Source organism: Phascolarctos cinereus, unplaced genomic scaffold, assembly GCF_003287225.1.
Source record: "Phascolarctos cinereus isolate Bilbo 61053 unplaced genomic scaffold, phaCin_HiC Scaffold_4;HRSCAF=312, whole genome shotgun sequence".
NCBI lineage: Eukaryota > Metazoa > Chordata > Mammalia > Diprotodontia > Phascolarctidae > Phascolarctos > Phascolarctos cinereus.
In genome coordinates, this window is record NW_027555847.1 from 649,276,984 (window position 1) to 649,290,458 (window position 13,475).

General features: G+C 48.8%; 1 protein-coding gene across 2 annotated transcripts in view; it reads left to right on the forward strand.

The window, feature by feature from the left end:
* Nucleotides 1–1,076: 1,076 nt before the first annotated feature.
* Nucleotides 1,077–13,475, forward strand: part of ADGRB1 (adhesion G protein-coupled receptor B1) — a 263,970-nt gene continuing 251,571 nt past the window's right edge. Inside the window, exon 1 of one of the 2 annotated variants that reach the window (XM_078153784.1) lies at nt 1,077–2,133. The gene's annotated coding sequence lies outside the window, so the exon portion shown is untranslated. The remainder of the gene's footprint in view (nt 2,134–13,475) is intronic. The other variant, XM_078153783.1, reaches the window with a different exon arrangement.

Consider the following 13,475-nt stretch of genomic DNA (forward strand, 5'->3'; position numbering starts at 1 on the left):
GTTTTTTTGAGTTAAATGGAATTGATCTGAACCCCCCAGATTTAGTGGCCTACTGGTTTCTGCCCCCAATCTCTCATTAGCCTCTGGATTACTCTAGTTCCCTAGCTCTCTTGGCCTAGATGAACAAAGAAAACCCAGCATCTTTCTATACAGTGATGGGGTTAACACAAAAGCTTTGCTCAGTGAATTAAGAAAAGTTGCAACAGTAAAGGAAGTACAAGCATAGATTCTCAAGTACAAATCACAAAAATTATTTGTTCACTAGCTCTCTATCTATCTGCCTTGGAAACCAAAGTCTCCCCTCTTTTAACCTTTCCCTGTCCCTCAGGGTCAGAGAGGCTCCAGAGCAAATTGGAGACATTGGCTGAGTGAGGTGCTAATGGGTTATCCCATGGTTAGGAAAGTATGAGTATTTCACTCTGAGGTTTCACTGCACATCAAAACACTAGGCAGACTTCTAGACCCCCTCTCTCCATGTCCATTACAGAGGAAGGAGAGAACACAGAGGGAACAGTCATGGCTTTACAGCCATCCTTCTATCTGCTCAATCATGCCTTCACCCACTCATTTTTCCATCCACTCACCCAACCTTTTATCTACCCACCTAGCCACCCTTCCATCCACCCACCCATATGCCCATGTATCCTTTCATCCATACATACTAGTCCTTCCTTCCTTCTCCCCATCCATCTTTCCTTTCTTCCATCCATCCTCCTATCCGTCCAATCACCCACCTCTCCATCCTTCTATCAACCCTTCAGTCCTTCCATAATACACTGCTCTTTTCTTCCATCCACTAATTCTATCTTTCTATCTATCCTTCCTTCAATCCTACCTATCCTTACCACCACCCCCCTTTCCGGATGCTACTGGGAAGTGAGAGGCAGGGATCAAGCTGCTGTCTCCTGGCCGGATTGTACAGAAAGCGCTTTCTCTCTCTCTTTCTCTGTCTCTGTCTCTCTCTCTCTCTCACTTACACACACACACACACACACACACACACACACACACACACACCCCACATCACACACGCACACCACTCTCCTCCGTGTGTGCGGGCATTTTATCCATGTCTGTCTTTATCCCTCCCTCCAGCTTTCACTCCTCCCCTTTCTCTCCTTTTTTCTTTCTCTCTTCCCCTCCCTTCCCTCTTTCCCATGTTTGCTCACTTCTTCTCTCCCCTGTCCCTGTCCTTCCCCTCCATTTCTTCCTTCTCTCCCTTCTCTCTCCTTATCTATTTCTCCCCTTCTTCTTCTTTCCCCTCTTTCTTCCCTTTCCTTCCTCCCTCTTCCCTTTCCCCTTTTTTCTCCCCCTCCCCCCTCTCCCCCCTCTAATGTGTGATCTGGAAGGTTTATAAGCCCTGATGTAATCCTTAATGTAGCCTCTGGCTGGAGGTTCGGGATCTAGTCGCACTGAGCGAGATTCGGAAGGCAAAGAAGAAGGGGGAGAGGGGGGGAAAAAACCCTCTCTCCTCCCCGCCCCGCCCCCCGGGCTCCCCTCCCCCTCAGGAAGGGAGGAGGGGGGGGAGAAGATTCGAAGAGAAGGGGAGAGAGGCGGCGGCGGCGGCGGCAGGAGAGAGGGAGCGGTGGCGGCGGCGGCAGAGCAGGGATCTGCGGCGATCAGCGGCGGCGGCGGCGGCGCCGACGGCGGCTCTGGGCTCGGGCTCAGGCTGTCCCTGGGCGGGCGGGCGCTGCTCTGCGCTGAGTCGGGCGCCCTCGGGCCGCCCGAGGCTGCGCTCGCCTCCTTGGCTCTAAGCGGCGGCGGCAGCGGGCGTCCCGCGACGCGTGCGGTACTTGCAGCGCGTCCACGGCTCCAGGGGCTCCGGGAGGGGACAATTCGGCTCCGGCTGCTGTGTTTTCTGTGGAGGGGGAGGGGGACGCCAGGTCCGCGAGTGTGTGTGGATTTACGTCCTCTGTGGCTTGGGATCTGGAGCCCAGGGACGTGGGGCTGGCTGCCACTAAGCACCCCCCCCCCATCCAGCTTGTCTTTGCGCCCCCGAAGGCAACCCTCCCCAGACTCTTCCAGTGCTTGCCGGGTTCGTCTCCCTCCTGCCCCGGCTGGCGGATGCTTCCTCTGGGGGATTTGCAACTCGCCGGCCCAAGTCTCCAGGAACATCGACCCAGCTGGGGAAAGGTAAGCTGCTGGTTTTCTCTGGGTAGGGACGAGGAGAGCGGGTTAGGAAGAGGGGTGGCGGTATATATGTATGGAAGGGATAAGTGGACAACCTGACTTTTCAACTTCCCACTTCGGGGCTTTAGAACGATCCCCCGAGGTTTGCGCCTTGAGCTCCGGAGTTTATGCATCCCCCCTTTTATCCTTCCCCCTCCTCTTTCATGCTAAACCTGCCGCCTCCTGGAATGTTTCCAGGGTGAAGTTGGGTTTGGAGCGATTCGAATCCAGCCAGTCGCCCTGTTTCCGAACCCCAGCCCAGCCCAGCCTGGCCCAGCCGGGAGCGAAGGCAGAGGCTCCCTACGTGTTCTCCATACCCACAGCCCCAGACCCAGAGCCAAGCATAGAATATGCCCCCAGTTTTTTTTAACCACTTCCCCCTCCCCCCACCATATACAGACCCCAGCCAGGTAGGAACATTTCCCACACACACAACCCTTTTCCCCCACCCTCCAAACAGGCACAACATATTGTCCAGATGTTCTTACTGCCCCCTCCCCTACTGCAACCAAGATGCTTCACTGATGTTTTCCTATCATCGCATTCGAAACGTGCTCCCTAAATGTTCATGCCCTTTCCCTACACAGAACCCCTAACCAAACACCCTAACAGAATGCATCCACTAAATTCACCCCCCCTCCATTCAAGTACTAAACGTAGTTCCCAGATGTTCTCCACCCCCAGCCAAGTATGGAACATACTCCCCAGATGTTCTCTCCCTTCCCAGCCAGGTACAGAGCATACTCCGCAGATGTCTTTCCCCCCAACACACCCATCCCTCCATTCCTCCCCCTTTTCTCTGTTTTCCACCTCGTCTTCTCAGGAGAGCGGATAAACAGCCTCCAACTTTTGACCAGCCCTCCGTTAGTACGGATCTGTCCTCCACAGAGCTGGGCCTGAGGGGGTCTCCTGGGTCTGGCCGAGCGAGCCTTGGTTCTCCCTCCCCCTCTCTCACTTGCTGTCCCTGGCCTTCCTTCTCTCTCTGGCTGTCGCTCTCCGCTGACCTGCCTGGAGGAATGTGTAGCCAAGGGGAGGCGGGAGCAGTATGGGAGAGGAAACTCCGGAGGGGGCGACAAGGGGCTGGTGGTGCTGGTAATAACTAGAGAAGAGGGAGCTCAGGACTAGAGAGACAACACCCCCCTCCCGCCCCCCGCGCGCGCGCGCACACACACACACACACACACACACACACACACACACACACACACACACACGAAAGGGGGTGGCGCCCACAGCCGCGAGTCGCCCGCAGGGCAAGGAGGGAGGTCGGGGCGGACACTGCGGGGCTTGAGGCCCCAAGCTTCAGGCCACTATGGGGCTTCCCAAACTGGCTGACCCTTCAGGCCCCTCCACTGCTCCTACTGCGCAGAGGCAGGCCGAGTCAGGGGTAATGCACCCTTGGAACCCACCGGCTCATTATCATTGCAATGCCTCGAAGTTTCCCTGAACGTCCGGAGCCTCGGTTTGGAGGCGGCCCTGATTGGAGGAGGGGGCATCAGCTTGCGCCCCCTTCCATCCATCTGAGCCTCCACACAGAGCTCCAAGTCTGGAGTATAGACTGTTCCACGAACTCCCGTGGAGGAGTTGGGAGGGGGTAGGTGTGCCCTTCCCTCCCTGCCCCCACTCTCCTTCAGAGTGGGGGTGGGAGTGGGAGGGGTGAAGGGGTGGAGAGCGGAGAAGAAGAGGTCCTTGTCCAATCCCCTGCCCCCACCCTGGACTGAGACCTTTACTGTTCCACACCCCCTCCCCTTCATCACATACACGCATCCCCCTGCCCGCGCCTCTGCTGTGGGTGGCAGAGCCATCCTTTCTCCGATGGTTGTACGGGTTCTGCCAGGTCCTGGAGAAGGAAGAGAGCCATATGATTTAGAGCTAGAAAGAACGTTAGAGATTACCTAATCAATCTCCTCATTTTACAGATGAGGAAACTGAGGCCCAGAAGGAGCACGGGAGTAAAAAGGGAGAAAGATGGAGGAGAAGGAAGAAAGAAAGCAGAGGAGAGAAAGGAGAAGGAAGAGGAGGAAAAAGAAAAGGGTGGTGGTGGTGGTGGTGGTGGTGGTGGGGAAGGTCGTCCAATGCTTTTTCCTGGCAAGGGAAGGGACCTCTCTGGCATGGCTAAGGGATGCTAAGGTTGGGGGTAGGGGGAGCTTAAAGAGCCCCCGCTGGTGAGGATAGCAGGTAATTGCTACATCCCAGAATCATAAGTGGCTGGGCTTTTCGCAGCTCAGTATCTGGGAGAGAAGGGTGAGAAATCCCCCCCCCCGGGAAGGGAGCTGCCTCTTCCGTCCCTCTAGTCCCGCCAGACAATTATCCCTGCTCAAAGTGGGACTCCTGGGTCCCTAACTGGTGGCTGTGAATATCAGAGCAAGGTCAGGAAGGCGAAAGGAAAGGGGAGGGGGCTTTGGGACGGGAAGGGGGCGTGCAGAAGCCGGGGCAAAGAGACAGATTCTGAAGAGGCCCGCATTATATGGGACCACCCCCTCCCAAGCATTCAGCTGCCCGACCCTACCCCCATCCTTATTCTACCTCCCTTTCTCAGCCTCCTTCTCTGGAACCTGTTGATTCTCCGTCCCGGGGGCGGTGGGGGCGGAGATAGGGACCCGGAGCCGGGAGTTGTGGGGGGGGGTGAAGTCCGGGGGCTGGAGATGGTTGAAAAAGAAAGCGGGGGAGGAAGAGATGGGAGGAGGGCTGACTAGGGGCTGGGAGCTGCAGTCTGGGGATGGTCCCATGGCCAGACTTGACTGGTGGTCTGGGGATGTGAGCCGGGACTAACCCCAGGGACATTGATGCTTGGAGGGGTTCTTGCGCCCAGGGCCAAGATGTGCTGGAGCCGGCCTATGCCGAGGGGCTGGGAGCTGTGCGCTGAGGCCAGGAGCTGAGAGCTGGAAGCTGAGTGCCAGGCGCTGAGGCAGGTCCGGGGCAGAGGCTGGGAGCTGTAGGCTGGGACCGGCCGGGGCCTGGGAAGGAGCTGCAGGAGAGAGGTGCGTGCGCCCCAGAGACCCTTGCTCTGGGGCTGGACCGGCCTAAGGAAGGAGAGGCCAGATATATGCCTGAGCCCCAGAGCGGGTATGCAGCATTCCCCAAGTCGGGCGGCTGAGCAGTTGGGAGGCGGCTGAAACTCAGGGGAGGTGGCGCCGGGGGCCGGGGCCCTAGTTCTGGGGTAAAGAAGATCGAGAAAGCTAGTAGCTAGTTCTCCGCCTCGCGGTGCTGCGGAGACGTGCATCCGTCACATGGCAGCCTCCCGGGCTGGTAGAAAAAAAGGAGGAGGAGGAGGGAGAGGAGGAGGGAGAGGAGGAGGAGGTGGTGGTGGTGGAGGAGAAAGAAGAGGAGGAGGAATGCTTATTTAGAGGATTACGGCAGCGGTGTCTGAATCATTGCGCCCTCCTCCGGAATTCCCGGCCTGGAGGGAGTAGACCTGGCCAAAGTCTGGGTTTTCATCCTCCACCCCCCCCATCCCCCTGCCTTTCCTGGAAATCTGACAGCTCCGAAGGACCAGGCAGGTGGAGCTCTGCGTCTAAGGACACGCCGGGTCCCGGGTGCAGTGGGGGATCCGGATTGGAACCTGCCTTTTTGGCTTGGCTTCCCCAGGGCCAAGACTGCTGAAAGGCTTTCAGGGGAAAGGAGGAAGCATTTCCCACTCAGCGTAGTCTAGTAGGAGCCAGCGACGCTTTTAGGACTGAATCTGGGACCTGGAGACTTGGAGAAAGCTGGCCAGGACCAGGGTCTCCCTCGCTCCCTCGCTCTCTCGCTCGTTTGCTTGGGCTGCGGTGGCCCAGCTTTCTCGGACTGCAGAGAGATGGCGCCAGCTCCCCGCGAATGGGCTCCCAGACATCTGTGCTTCCCCTGGCCTTCCCCTTGCGTGCCAGATGAGTGTGTGAATGTGCGCCCACGCATTTGCACATATTCGGGAGCTCACATGTATGCATACGTGCTGGCATGTATATAAGGTGTGTGTCTTCGTGTATTGCGTGGTGTGTATGTGCCTAGGAAAGGAATGAGTTTGCTTAATAACTCAGATGTCTGTGATCTCTTCTGTAGAGAAGTTCCCTCCAAATATGCAGATAGCAGCCAGTCTTCACCTGTCCATCCCTTGCCATTCTTGTTCATGACATCCCACAATGTCCACCAGGGTGAGGTGGTGGGGGAGAAGACACCGAATGTTCTGTGGGGTCTTTTCTTTCTTTTTTTTTTTTTCTGACATTAAGAAGACTGGTCCATAGTCAATGTAATATCAGTTGAGAATCTGTCTGGGCAGAGATCTACCCTAAATTCTGGGTGTACAAAATTGTGATAAGACCAGATCCTTGCCTTCCTGAAACTTACAGTCTAATCAAGGAATATGACATATATAAAGGTGCCTGCATCAGTGGGAGCCTGTGTCTGTATATGTCTGTATTTATGTGACTATGCATTTGGGTTTCCTGGAATCTCAGAGTTGGGGAGGCTTGCTGGGCCATCTCCTTTTCCTTTCCTCTACTACCATGAAGGCCATCAGTGAAACTATTTGCTTGTCTAGGGGCTGGATAGCGAGCAAGTGACCTGAGCACTCCCACTCACCTGATCTCTTTCATTTCCTCCCTTCCTCCCTCTACTGGGATTGTCATCCTCCCATCCTTTTTCCATTATCTCCCTCTGTCTCTCTGATGACATCCACTCTATCTTTCCCCCAGTTTTCTCCTTCCTTGTGCTAGTCACCTACTACCTTCTCATTCCCCCTCTTTTTCTGTTACCCTCACCATACTCCTGACCTTTTCTACCCATCCCTTCTTTTCTCTTCTACTGTTGCTTTCTTTCATCCCTCCCTACAGAAGAGCCCAGAACAGATAGAGTGAGGGAGAGGGAAAAAAGGGAAGACTTTGCCAGAAAGAGGTTATTTAGTATTAAAGCACTGAGTAGGGGATGGGTGGGGCTTATTACAATTTACAACTGAAGTTGCAGAGATACTTACTGGTTCTGTGGGAGGGTTTTCACTTTGGGAGGTTTTGGGGCCAAGTCTACATTTTTGGTCCCCAGAGAAAATCTCCCCATACCTACTGTGCTCAGCCCAGGTCAGTGGCTACAGAAAGGCTCTCATCTTATGCCATACTGAGACCCCCCCTTATTCTAAGGCCCCAAGCAGAACAGAGGTTTCTGAAGGTAGGGTGGTTATTCTATTCAGGCACCATCTTGGGGTGGTTTTTATAATGTATCCAGGTCGTTAAAGATATTTTTGCACTCTTAGATATACAAAAACAGTCAATGGCATACAACACATGATAAACATCATGCATGAGAAGAATTCTAGGTTTGGTGCCAGCAGACCTGGGTTCAAGTACTGGTTCTGATACTTACCATCCCTGTGATCTTGGGAAAGTCACTTAACCTCTCCCTGGCCTCAGTTTACTTGTCTGTTAAATGGGGACTGTGTGGACTAGATAACTGGTGAGGTCTCTTCCACCCCTAAATCTTTGAAACACAAATATATAGTCAACAGAAAACCTCCATCAACCACACAGAGAAAGGCATACACCATCCATTATAATTATCTACATACATATGCAAACATGTAAGTATATACACATTCACACATAAACATATTCGCACAAATATTTGCACAGCTATACACAATCATATTCACTAATGAGAATGTTCGCATATATGTATGTATATGTGCATATGTATATACATATACATATACATATATGGCTATATCTATAAGTATGAATTTGTCTATTATTAGTCCTCTTTCATTTAAGTATAGCTCCTTGAGAGCATGGATTGTTTCACTTTTTCCTTTTGTAACCCCAACAATTAGCTTGGCACATATTAGGGGATTAATAAATGCTTTTTATTTCATTCATTCATTCATGTGTATGACATTGGTCACAGAGTCTTACACATAGCAGGCTCAGTGAGTAGTCACTATGTGCATAAATGAATGAATGAATGAATGAATGAATGAATGAATTTGTGCTTATAATAATTGTAATTCTAAGGATGTTATGATAATACTTTAAAGTTTGCAGTGATTTATACACATTGTCTCATTGGATTTTTAACACAGCCTTTTGAAGCTAGTACTACAGGTTTTATTATTCTCATATTACAGTTTAAGCAACTGAGTCCAAGAGAGGTCAAGTGATTTATCCAGGCGCAATCACCCAGGCCTTGAGGATTCAGAGACAGGATTCAGAGACAGATTTCCTGACTGTCAAACTGGCAGTCTATCGACTGAAAAGATATCAGCCTATATCATAGACTTATAGTCATTCAGCATCACAGCCCTGGAACCCCTTCCTTTTACTTAGGCCCAGACTTGACCCAAATTGCAAGCCTGATCAAGACTGAGCTCTTACCTTAATCACAGACTGAACTCTGACTTTGAATACAGATTAAGTCCTACCCCAGTCCCAAACTGAGCCCTGACCTTGGCCACAGATTGAACTCTAACCTTGGTCCCAGACTGCTCCTGAACAGAGGGATGAAGGTGATGCCGTGGTTAGAGTGCTAAACTTGGACTGAGAAAGAGTTCAAATCCTGCCTTTGACACTTGTTAGCTATTTGACCCTGGGCAAGCCATTTACCTTCTCTCAGCCTCAGTTTCCTCATTTGTAAAATGGGACTAAACAATAACACCTCCTAGGGCTGTAGTGAGGATCCAGTGATAGGACAGATGTAAATTGCTTTGCAAACCTTAAAGTGCTTTATAAATGCTAGCTATGATTATTATGATTATGATTATTATTATTATTATTATTATTGTTATTATTTAACTTTAATCTCCCATAGGGCATGCAGTGCTCACTCGTATGCATACTCAGCCAAATTCAGTTCAGGTCAATAAAGCTACCCATAGCTAGGCTGGGGTAGGCAATGACATGCTTCATTTGGAATGAGTGGGTGGCATTAAACCCAAGAAGGCTTCCTGGAGAAGGAAATGTGGCTATTATGGGGGGAGGGCAGGTGAAGAGTACTTTTAATGATGAAAAAATGGGGAATAGAGTGATAGGGAAAGGGGAGATGAAAAAGAGGTTTACTCAGCCTCTCGTTCTTCCAGTAAACCTTCAGGGAGCCCACCCTTGGGACTGGACAGATCTCACTTGGTCCCTTCTCTTTTCTACCTTATTTCTTATGTAATTTTATTCTTATACTATTTACTTTTGTTATTTATTATTAATATACTACCTTATTTCTTTGAAATCCTTTAATCCAGCCCCCTTATTTTATGAATGAAGACCCTTATGCCCAGAGAGGGACAGTGATTTATACAAAGTTACACAGGCAAATAGGCAGCAGGGTCAGGATTTGAACTCAGGTCTTCTAATTCTAGAACCAGTGAGTGCCCTTTCCTATGAGATTCTTGTCCCTAAATGATTCTTCTATATGTAGTCTGTCAACAAGCATTTATTAAAGGTTTATTACGTGCCAGGCACTGTGCTAAACGTTAGGAATAGAAATAGAAACAGAAAAACAACCCCCTTTCAAGAGTCTTTCATTCTAATGAGGGAAGATGATGTCCAAAAAGAAAATGAAAATGGGATAAAGGTACCAGGTCTGCACAGGGGCATTGTATAGAGGAAGTCTGAAATGAAGCCTGGAGAGGAATGAGACAGAACTGGCCTGGGTGTCCTCCTTAAGTGGAGGTTCCAAGAGAAGCCATCCAATCAGAGGGAGAGGTCTCAGAGGTGGAGGTTACTTCCAGTGTGTGGATTTCGCAGCTAGAGTGAGCTCCCAGGATGAATAGGCTTCTGCAGCATGAAAAGAGGACACCTGGAATGCAACCTGGAGAGAAAGGAGGAAGCCTACTTCCTTGAGAGGCAGCAAAGCTCAAGACCTGGCTAAGATAGGGGGCAAGTCACTTCCCTTTTATAGACCTCTGTTCTCCCCTTCCTTCTCCTTTTGTCCCCTCATCTCCTAAATGAGAGAACTGGATTAAAAGGCTCCCTAAGGATCCTTCTAAAGCTGGAAGGTCAATGGGTCAGTGGTTCAAGGGAGTTATCCGACTTCCTCGGGTAAATAAATCCTGGCAGTATTCTAGTTCAATGAAGATATCTCACCTTTTCCTATTCTCCACTTCTCACATTTCACTAACTCAGGCTCCTTCCACAATCCTGCTACATATGCACTCTTAGGGAGTGGCTTTCTTAGACTGAGAAGAAAAACTCTGGGGAAGGGGATAGATTAAGTATCAGTTGCAGAGGAGGTCTTGAAGACATTCTCCAAACAGCTGTTTTCTGATGGTTTTGGCAGAAGGGTAAAATTTAGTCTCATGGGTCCTCAGATATCATCTAATCTGACCCCTTCATTTTATGCATGGGGAAACTGAGGCCCAGAAAGGCAAGGTCACTCCCCCCAAGGTCATTCAGAGCTCTAGAATCGTACAATGTTAGAGCTGGAAAGGACCTTGGTTGTGATCCAGTTATACCCTGGTTTTGCTGATGAGTAAATTCAATTCAGCAAATGTTTTAAGGCTCCTACTCTTCCCAAGGCTCTCTCTTGGGGATATAGAAATTAAAAAAAAAAAAAGGCCTAGTTCTTGTCTTTAAGGATCTTATATTGTACTAGGAAACCAATGCTCAGAAATGTTAAAAATGGGTTTCTCAAGGTCACATGGGCATGTTTGTCTCCCTTGCCTCTTCCCCCCCCCCCAGCCAAGATTATAAGCTCCTTGAAGGCAGGGATCACCTTGTTTTGCTTGTTTTTGTTGGTTTTTTTTTCCCCTTTGAATTCTCAGAGCCTGAACATACTGGGCACGTAGTAAGTAGTTGTTTCATTGAGTTTAATTGAATTAAGTAGCAAAACCAGGAGTTAAGCAGATATGGTGGTAGCTGGGCTCTCTTCACTCTTACCCTCTATTTCATTTTCCTGGTAAAGAAACTAAGGCTTAATGTGTGTGATGCTTAATATTAAAGTCTAATCAGGTGACCAGGTGGCACAGTGGAGTGCTGAGCCTGGAGTAAGGAAGATTCATCTATATGAATTCAAGTCCAGCCTCAGACACTTACTAGCTGTGTGACCCTGGGCAAGTTACTTAACCCCTGTTTGCCTCAGTTTCCTCATCTGTAAAATGAGCTGGAGAAGGAAATGAGAAACACTCCAGTTTCTTTGCCAAGAAAACCCCAAATGGGGTTACAAAAGATCAGACATGACTGAAATGATTGAACACACCCACACACACACAGATCTGTAAAGGCCATTTTTTCCCTTTAACCTCATATCCTCATGGGTGCCCATTGGTTGACCTTTTACTGTATATTGATGGATGGGTGCTTCCCCCCAAAATGGCTGGGGATGCTTGTCTTTACTAGGTTCCTTTGGTGTTCCCTTACAGGCAATTTTGGCCTCCTCTCCACAAAAGTCCAGAGGAGATGGTGGACAACCAAAGATGAGGGCTCTTGAGGCCATGCTATATGAGGATTGGTGGAAGAAACATGGGATGTTTATCCTGAAAAAGAAATGACGTGGAGTGGGGGGAATTTGATAATTTTGTTCAAATATCTGAAGAGCTATGATGTAGAAGGGAGAGACTTTTTTTGATCCAGTAAGACAGGACTAGGAACAAATGGGGAGATTGCAGGATGGAAGATTTAGGCTGGACAGTAAAGATTCTTGATAATGACAATGGGATGTCTTGGGAGACAGTGCTTTTATACCCTGGAGTTTTTCATAAAGAGTCTGGATAGCCACAGCAGAAAGACTGATGGATTTTGGGTTTCAAGACCTGGGGTCAAATCCTAGCTCTGCCATTTGCTACATGCCCTCAGACAAGCCAATTAACCCTTTTGGGCATCCTTTATAAAGTAAGGGGCTTAGATGACCTTTAAGATCTGTAAGACTAGGGGCAGCTAGGTGGCACAGTGGAAAGAGCACTGGCCCTGAAGTCAGGAGAACCTGAGTTCAAATACAGCCTAAGACCAAACGCTTGACACTTACTAGCTGTGTGATCCTGGACAAGTTGCTTAACCCCAATTGCCTGAAAAAAAAATCTATGTAAGATTATATGATCTTTAAAATCTCTCCAAAATTTTAATCCTAAGGCAGGAATTTGAAGTAGATGCCTTCTGGGGTCCCTTAAGGGTCTGGGATTCTGTAACTAGTACCTCAGTTGTACCTTCTTAAGCTAGGTGATGGGGGTTCCCAAAGAAAGGTTTTTGCCCCTCACCTAGATGTTTTTGTGGGTTCTATCCTACTGTGTATGTAAATATATGCTATTGTTTGGTCGTGTCCAACCCTTCGTGACCCCATTTGGGATTTTCTTGGCAGAAATACTTGCCATTTCCTTCTCGAGCTCATTTTGCAGATGAAGAAACTGAGGCAAACAGGGTTAAATGACTTGCCCAGGACATAGCTTGTAAATGTCTGAGGTCAAATTTGAACTCAAGTCTTCCTGAATCCAGGCCCGACATTCTACCCACTGTGCCACCTAGCTATGTCTTAACTTTAACATTCATAGTGCCCTGATAATAGCTGAGTAGAGGAAGGTAGGGCAGAACCTATGACTCTGAGACCTTCAGATTTTGGTTTAGCTCTTGAACCTCTTATATTATTTTCAACATCTTCATCTTTATTATTAACACCATCATTAGGTCACCACCTTCACCATAACCATTACCATCCCTATCACCATCATTAGCTCATTACCATCATCACTATCACTATAAATATTACCACACCATCAACCCATCTTAGTCCCCATCAATGACGCCGTCTCCAATTCCATCATCATCTCCATCCTCATTATCAACCCATTCTAATCACCATCATCACCATCCTCGTCATAATCGTAGATGTAGGCAATGACACCACAATCACCATCATCAGCACTTCAATCATCATGACCATTATCACCATTCACCATTATCATACACTGACAATGGGAAGAAGGCAATGTTGCTCAGTTCTTACTTAACGTTTTCTTCAGTCAGTCAATCAGTTAATAATTGCCTACTATGTGTGGCACTCTATGAGTACTGGGAATACAAAGAAAGACAAAAGACAGTCCCTGACCTCAAGGAGCTTATAGTCTAATGGGGAAAATAATAAGCAAACAAATATGTATGAATAAGATATATACATTCTGCTCCATGAAGTAGAATGATCTATGGAAAAAAACAGAAGAAAATGGCTAATAGGGAGTTGATGTTCAATATAACTAAAGAGAGAATAAGAGAGCATCCTAGCTGTCCTTGATCGATTCATATCACTTGGTCCAGATGAACTACATCTTTGAGTCTTTTTTTTTTTGGTCTAGCCAATGGGGTTAAATGACTTGCCTAGGGTCACACAGCTCGTAAGTGTTATGTGTTTGAGGCCGGATTTGAACTCAG